The following is a 6,000-nucleotide window of genomic DNA, read 5'->3' as shown; positions in this document are numbered from 1 at the left end:
GTTTGTTTCTTACTTCACCCCGGCGCCAGCAGCCAGCACCCAGCAGCCGCCACGCAGGTCAGTTGTCTGTAGTGGCTGCTTCCGCCAGGGTGTGTGGTGTGGCGGCCGTGTGACATGGCCCATGCTGGTTCCCTGCTGTTCCTTGGTATGTCATGTAAAGTGGAGCTTTGTGTACAGGTGCAATACAGACACGTGATTTGTAGGTTGTATTGTTTTGTTCCATACGGCAGATGCGGATACGTGTTTGGTATTGCTCCAGCCGTTCCGTGAAAATTTGTTTGATTGTTGTTCGTAGCTGTGGGTGGTCTGCTGCGTGTGTGTGTGTGTGTGTGTGTGTGTTAACACGTTGTGCCAGGCGCTGAGCTTGCGGGGAAGCTGTGTACCATGCCTGTGTGATGTGCCCAGGACTGTGGGCTATTTACCGCAGCTTGGTCAATATTGTAAGTGAATATTTGTTTAGGTTAGATAATTTTTGTGAACTTTCTAGTTTGATGGCTGAACATTTAGCATTGTATGAGTTTGGATACTTTGAATTTGTGGTGTTATGCTCTGTGATGTTGTGTTAGTTAGGTAATTGTTCTCAGGTTGGATCGACTTAGTAAAATAAGTTGAATGCAACGTTCGACCTTCTCTACCCAGTGGTTTTGACGAAACAATCATGTACGCATTGAGTCTGTGCACGTGTCCAGACGCGGCAGCACAATTGGTCCGTGTACGTAAACCCTGTAGGTGTGGACGCAGATGTGAAATTCTTCCAGTCCAGGTGTTTACGGCGGGTTACACGTGGAATCCATACTTCATAGAGAGAAGGAAGGAAATGAGGAAAAGAGTGAAAGGAAAAGAGAGAAAGAAGGATTAAAGAGAGAGAGAGAGAGAGAGAGAGAGAGAGAGAGAGAGAGAGAGAGAGAGAGAGTTACAGCAATACTGATGTTAGCTAGGTAAGGTGGTAGACAGATAGATAGATAGATAGATGTATAGATAGATAAGCTAGATAAGGTGGGAGACACAGATAGATAGATAGATGTATAGATAAATAGATGGATAGATAGATAAAAAATGTCACCTTTTCTCATCTCCCATATTTTTCTCCCTCCTTTCTTCACCTTCTTCCTCTTCCACCTTATTCCCTTTCATTTACCTTTTCCTCCTCCTCCTCCTCCAGGCCTACCTTCATGATGGACATGCGCGAGGTGTTAGGGGCGTCCAAGTGGTTCCTAGCAGCTGATCTCCAGACGGTGACCTTGTCCAGTGACCAGCAGTGCGTGACCTTCGTGGTGCACTTCATGGGTGAGTGAGTGGGTGGGGTAGTGGAGGGAGGGAATAAGAGATTTTTGTTTTCTTTAGTCAGTCCTTCAGTTCGTTTATTGGTCAGTTTTCTTTGATTATCTTCTTTCAATATTCCTTTTTTTTATATATTCCGATAATTCATTCTTTTATATTTTACTTTTCCCTCGTTCATTTGTTTCTCATTTCAGCCTTTTAGCCTATTTTTGTCTTTTCCTTTTTCATGTTTCTCATTTCTATCTCCCTTCGTCTATCGTTTCCTTTCTCTCATTTCTCATCCAATCACCTCCTTTCGTCTATTTCTTTTCTCTCTTTCATACCTCTCCTTATCAGTCATATTTAAGTCTTTCTTCCTCTTTTGTCCCTCTCCTTGTTTCATCTCATCGGTCACGCTGAGTCCTCATTTGTGTCGCTATTCTCAGTCTCCCCTCATTCCATCTCTTCCTCTCATCATCTCATCAACTTCTCTCCTCCTTTTACTTCATAATTGCATCACACTAATAAAGTTTCCTTTCATTTAGTTTACTCATTTTCCTTCCTCCCATACCCCCTCACACACACCTTCCCCTCCCATACACCCTCACACACGCCTTCCCCTCACCCTTCTCCTCTCCTGACGCAGGCCCCAGCGCAGGTCGTCTTGAGCTGGACTTATCCCGCGTGCTGGCTGGCCGCAATCTGGACCCCCCCACCATCATCATCAGGGGCGTGTCCTGACCCGGACCGCCCCAAGAAGCTGCCCTACAGGACCTGCGGGAGCCTGGAGGAGGAGACACTGCTGGAGGAGTATAAGAGCGAGTCTTGGGGATGGGAAGGGAGAGGAGAGTACAAGGTGTAAGGGTAGATGGGAGCACTGGAAAGGGGAGGGGAGGGGAGGTGAGTATGGCAGTTGGGGGGAGGAAGGGCAAGAAAATGGAAGGGAAGGAGAAAAAGGAAAAAGGAAATGAAAGGGAGGGAAAGTAGGAGGGTGGTGGCAGGGGATATGGGTGGTGTTTGGGTATTTAGTTCAGAGGTTTAGGCTGTTTGCTCAGCGTTTGTTTCATTTAGGCATCTCAAATGTTCCTTTGCAGAGCACATCCCCAATCCCTTTGCAGAGGTTTCCTTTTGGTATCTCAAATGTTCTTTTGCAGAACATATCCCCAATCCCTTTGCAGAGGTTTCCTTTAGGCATCTCAAATGTTCCTTTGCAGAACATATCCCCAATCCCTTTGCATCCCCAATCCCTTTGCAGAGGTTTCTTATCAGTTTTTTTCTTTTGCGGCCAACACCCCGTGGGATCTCAAGGGCGGTGTTGCCGGAGCTGGCCTCGCCTCCGCCCTGCTGCTGCCTCTGCTTCACCTCATCGCCTGCGATAAACCCATCAACATCAAGGCATCTTGGTTTTCGCGTCCATCCCCGCCCCCCTTTGTTCCTCTCACCCTGCATAGGGGGCCTGTACATTATGTAGATAGGAGGCTATAATTGTGTGAAATTATAGATATATTATGCAATAATTATCTTTATGCATATATATAAAATGCAATAATGTTCGTTATGCATATATACAAAATACAATAATAGTGTTCGTTTCCCTTTCCTGGATGTGAATACGATGCCAACTGTGGGGGAGTGGATAGAGAGGTTGGCGAGTGCCAGAGTGTGGAAGCTTAAACTTTTCAACAAAACCACTTTTACTCAAAACGTGCAGTTACTCGTTTCGCTTACAAAATACCTCGAAGACTCTCCGGAGAAACACCACGACCATTTTCAGATATGAGCAAACTTAGTTTTTTTTTATTAAAAACTATACATATATTTTTTATTAAAAACTATTTTTTTTATTTAAAAAAAAATTAACTAAAAATAATATATATTTGGGAGCCTCTCGTACATCATTAACCGGCGGCGCGCCAGCCCACGAGTCGCTCACACGGCTGCTTTGTTACAGCAATGCAGGGGAGTGCCGCCGCCAGTCTGCAGCGTCACCACTCATCTGTGCAGGACAGACGAGGTGGATTTGAACTGGAAACAAACGAATTTAAAAAGACGGATTTTTACTATTTGATAACCAAACATCAGAATTAAACGATTTAAAAAAGTTCTTAACCGAGAACAACGTTCAATTGAAACAATATTTGAATTGAGCCACTCGCCCAGCCAGACACCCCCGGCGCGTCACAGGCAGAGAAGAGAGCGCTCAGGGCAGGCTAGCACCTATGATGGCAAGCTAGAGCGACCTGCCAGAGCACAGCCTTCACCTTGTTGCTGGGGTGCGTGGGTCTTCAGGCCGCCAATAAGGAGCGCCGGCTGGCTGTGGCACGCGTGGAGCGCCTTGTGAAGCAGCGGAGCGAGGCGGCGGCACGTGGCTGGGATGACCTAACAGTAAATACACTTAGCACAATCAATTAGTAAATAAATCAATGAGTACAGACAGTAAAGACTTCAATTAAGCGACGCAAACAAACTAGGTCGTCACTCGACACATTTGTACAAAAATATTTACGCTAACCTAAATCCAAAATGACGAAAATGCAAGACGCCTGAATACCAATCAGTTACATAAGGACCAATACAAACACCTCAATATTGGGCTTTCTATAACTCCAAATGCTCATTACAATAAACGAGCCGTTACAAGTTAAAAGATTACACCAGTAAAATATTACACCTCGTTAAAAGATTACAGGTCACCTGGTAGTGGCTCCGTGTGTCGTGGGAGTGTCATGTCACTGAAGAGCAGGGCAAGGAGGGCGAGGGAAAGTGAATGATCTGAAGGTAATTACACTGAACACAGGATAACTTTGTACTCAGTGTTGGGTGTTCATGTTCCTGCTGCTGCCACTTCAACCCCGGAGAGACCTGACATGTCCTGAATCAGCAGAGCGTTACAGTATGACGCTAGGAGATTGTCACGCACCTGTCGACTGTCAACGCGACAAATGAGGGACAGGAACATCAAACACGGAGCACCAATAAAGCTGGATTCATTATACTTTCATTTTCACATTTCCTCGCCCTCACCCAGCTCTTGCAGATACATCAAGCCCACCGCAACACAACACAACCACCGCCACCAAGAACACACCATCATCCACTAGCAAACAGAATAATCACAAAACAACACTGACCTTACCTGGGCGGCGGACGGAGGTAGAGAGAGCGACGCGGCTAGAGCCAGGCGTTAGTTCACGTCTGCTGAAGCTTCGTAACTTTCTCGCTATCTCGAACGCTTCAATGTCTTGTTTTTTTTGTTTTTTCATATCAGAGGGACACCGGGCTGAGGCAACAAAAGGGAAGAAAAGAAAATACCTCCACTACTTTTACCAAACCCGAGCTAAAGTTATTTGGTTTTCCAAGGATGTTTTCGTGACTTTAGTGATTGAAATTATGATTAGTGAGGTGACGAGTTTTGCAAGGGTATTTTCATGGTTTATTGGCAATTTCCTTTGATTTACTGGAAGTTATCGTGGTTTTACGAATGTTTTAGCAGGGTATAGTACAAACTGTTAGGGATTTACAAGTGTGTTTCCTTGGGTGATAGTTTTACAGCCTGTAGTGAAAGTCAACGAAGTGATAATGGCACTATCATGACTCAGTGATGGTTTGGTGAGGATCCTGCGTCATTAATGAGAACACCCATGAGAACCTGACTAATCACCTCTGTGGCATTTGTTAACAGTCCTGGTGAAAGAACCAAGAGCTTAACAATACGAACAAGATACAAATGGAGAACACAAACCAGAATACATCAACAATTACAAGCAGATTAATTTAACGAGGTAGTTTGAGGAAATATTTTATCCGCATGGCAAAGACTAACTATCTTTGCCCTTATTTTGAGATGAAGTGCTTAAGAATACAAGAATACAAACAAGATACAAATGAAGGATGCAGACCAGAATACGTCAACCATTACAAGCAGTTTAATATAACGAGATAGTTAAGGAATATATTAATCCACACGGTGGAGACAAACGAACCAGGTTGTTAGCGCTGAGTCATTAGGTAGTTTTAAGAGATTATACGAATTTATGGACAGGGATGATAGGTGGAAATACGCAGGCATGTTTGAAATATGGACCACCGCGTGTAGGCCTATTATTTTCTTGCACCAGCCCTTATTTTCTTACATTCTTACTTTAGCTCTTAATATGAAATCAATTATTCTTCAACTTCCCTACTCCACAATTAAAAATGCGCATGACAAACAGTATAATTAGCATATTTAGGTCATAAATATTGGTGGTAGTGGTGATGGTGGTGGTGACGAAAAACAGAATGGATAGAATTAGAGCTCACCTGTCACCTGGGGGCACTGATGTGATTCCAGGGATGCTGCAGGTGTGAGATGTAGATGTAGGTGTGGATGTGTAAGGCTTGGATGGTGTGAGAGATGAGGGATGCTGTGTGGAGGAGTGAAGGATGGGGAGGCAGGCTCTGTGCAGTGAGAGATGAGGAGGGAAGCTGAGTGAAAGATGAGGGAAAAGGCTGACTAAAGGAGTCAAGGATAAGGGGGCAGGCTGTGTGGAGTGAAGGATGAGGGGGGAGGCTGTGTGGATTGAGAGATGAGGAGGGAAGCTGAGTGAAAGATGAGGGAAGAGGCTGACTGAAGGATGAGGGGGCAGGCTGTGTGGAGTGAAGGATGAGGGGGCAGGCTGTGTGGATTGAGAGATGAGGAGGGAAGCTGAGTGAAAGACGAGGGAAGAGGCTGAGTGAAGGATGAGGGGGCAGGCTGTG

General features: G+C 45.1%; 2 long non-coding RNA genes across 4 annotated transcripts; one reads left to right on the top strand and one right to left on the bottom strand.

Moving 5' to 3' along the window:
* LOC135112254 (uncharacterized) lies at nucleotides 1-3,101 on the top strand. The gene is made up of 3 exons (XR_010274223.1): nucleotides 1-145; nucleotides 1,163-1,287; nucleotides 1,907-3,101. It is a non-coding gene; the product is annotated as an uncharacterized LOC135112254 (long non-coding RNA).
* Nucleotides 3,102-3,116: 15 nt separating this feature from the next.
* On the bottom strand, nucleotides 3,117-4,591 carry LOC135112253 (uncharacterized). Of its 3 annotated transcripts, none has more exons than XR_010274221.1 (3): nucleotides 4,392-4,591; nucleotides 3,522-4,187; nucleotides 3,117-3,256 (listed from the first exon to the last, which is right to left on the bottom strand). It is a non-coding gene; the product is annotated as an uncharacterized LOC135112253 (long non-coding RNA). The 3 variants fall into 3 exon arrangements; XR_010274222.1 differs by having other exon boundaries at nucleotides 4,397-4,591; XR_010274220.1 differs by lacking the exon at nucleotides 4,392-4,591 and having other exon boundaries at nucleotides 3,522-4,383.
* Nucleotides 4,592-6,000: the final 1,409 nt, after the last annotated feature.

Source organism: Scylla paramamosain, chromosome 23, assembly GCF_035594125.1.
Source record: "Scylla paramamosain isolate STU-SP2022 chromosome 23, ASM3559412v1, whole genome shotgun sequence".
In the NCBI taxonomy this organism is placed as follows: Eukaryota; Metazoa; Arthropoda; class Malacostraca; order Decapoda; family Portunidae; genus Scylla; species Scylla paramamosain.
This window is presented reverse-complemented; position numbering and strand designations above follow the sequence as displayed.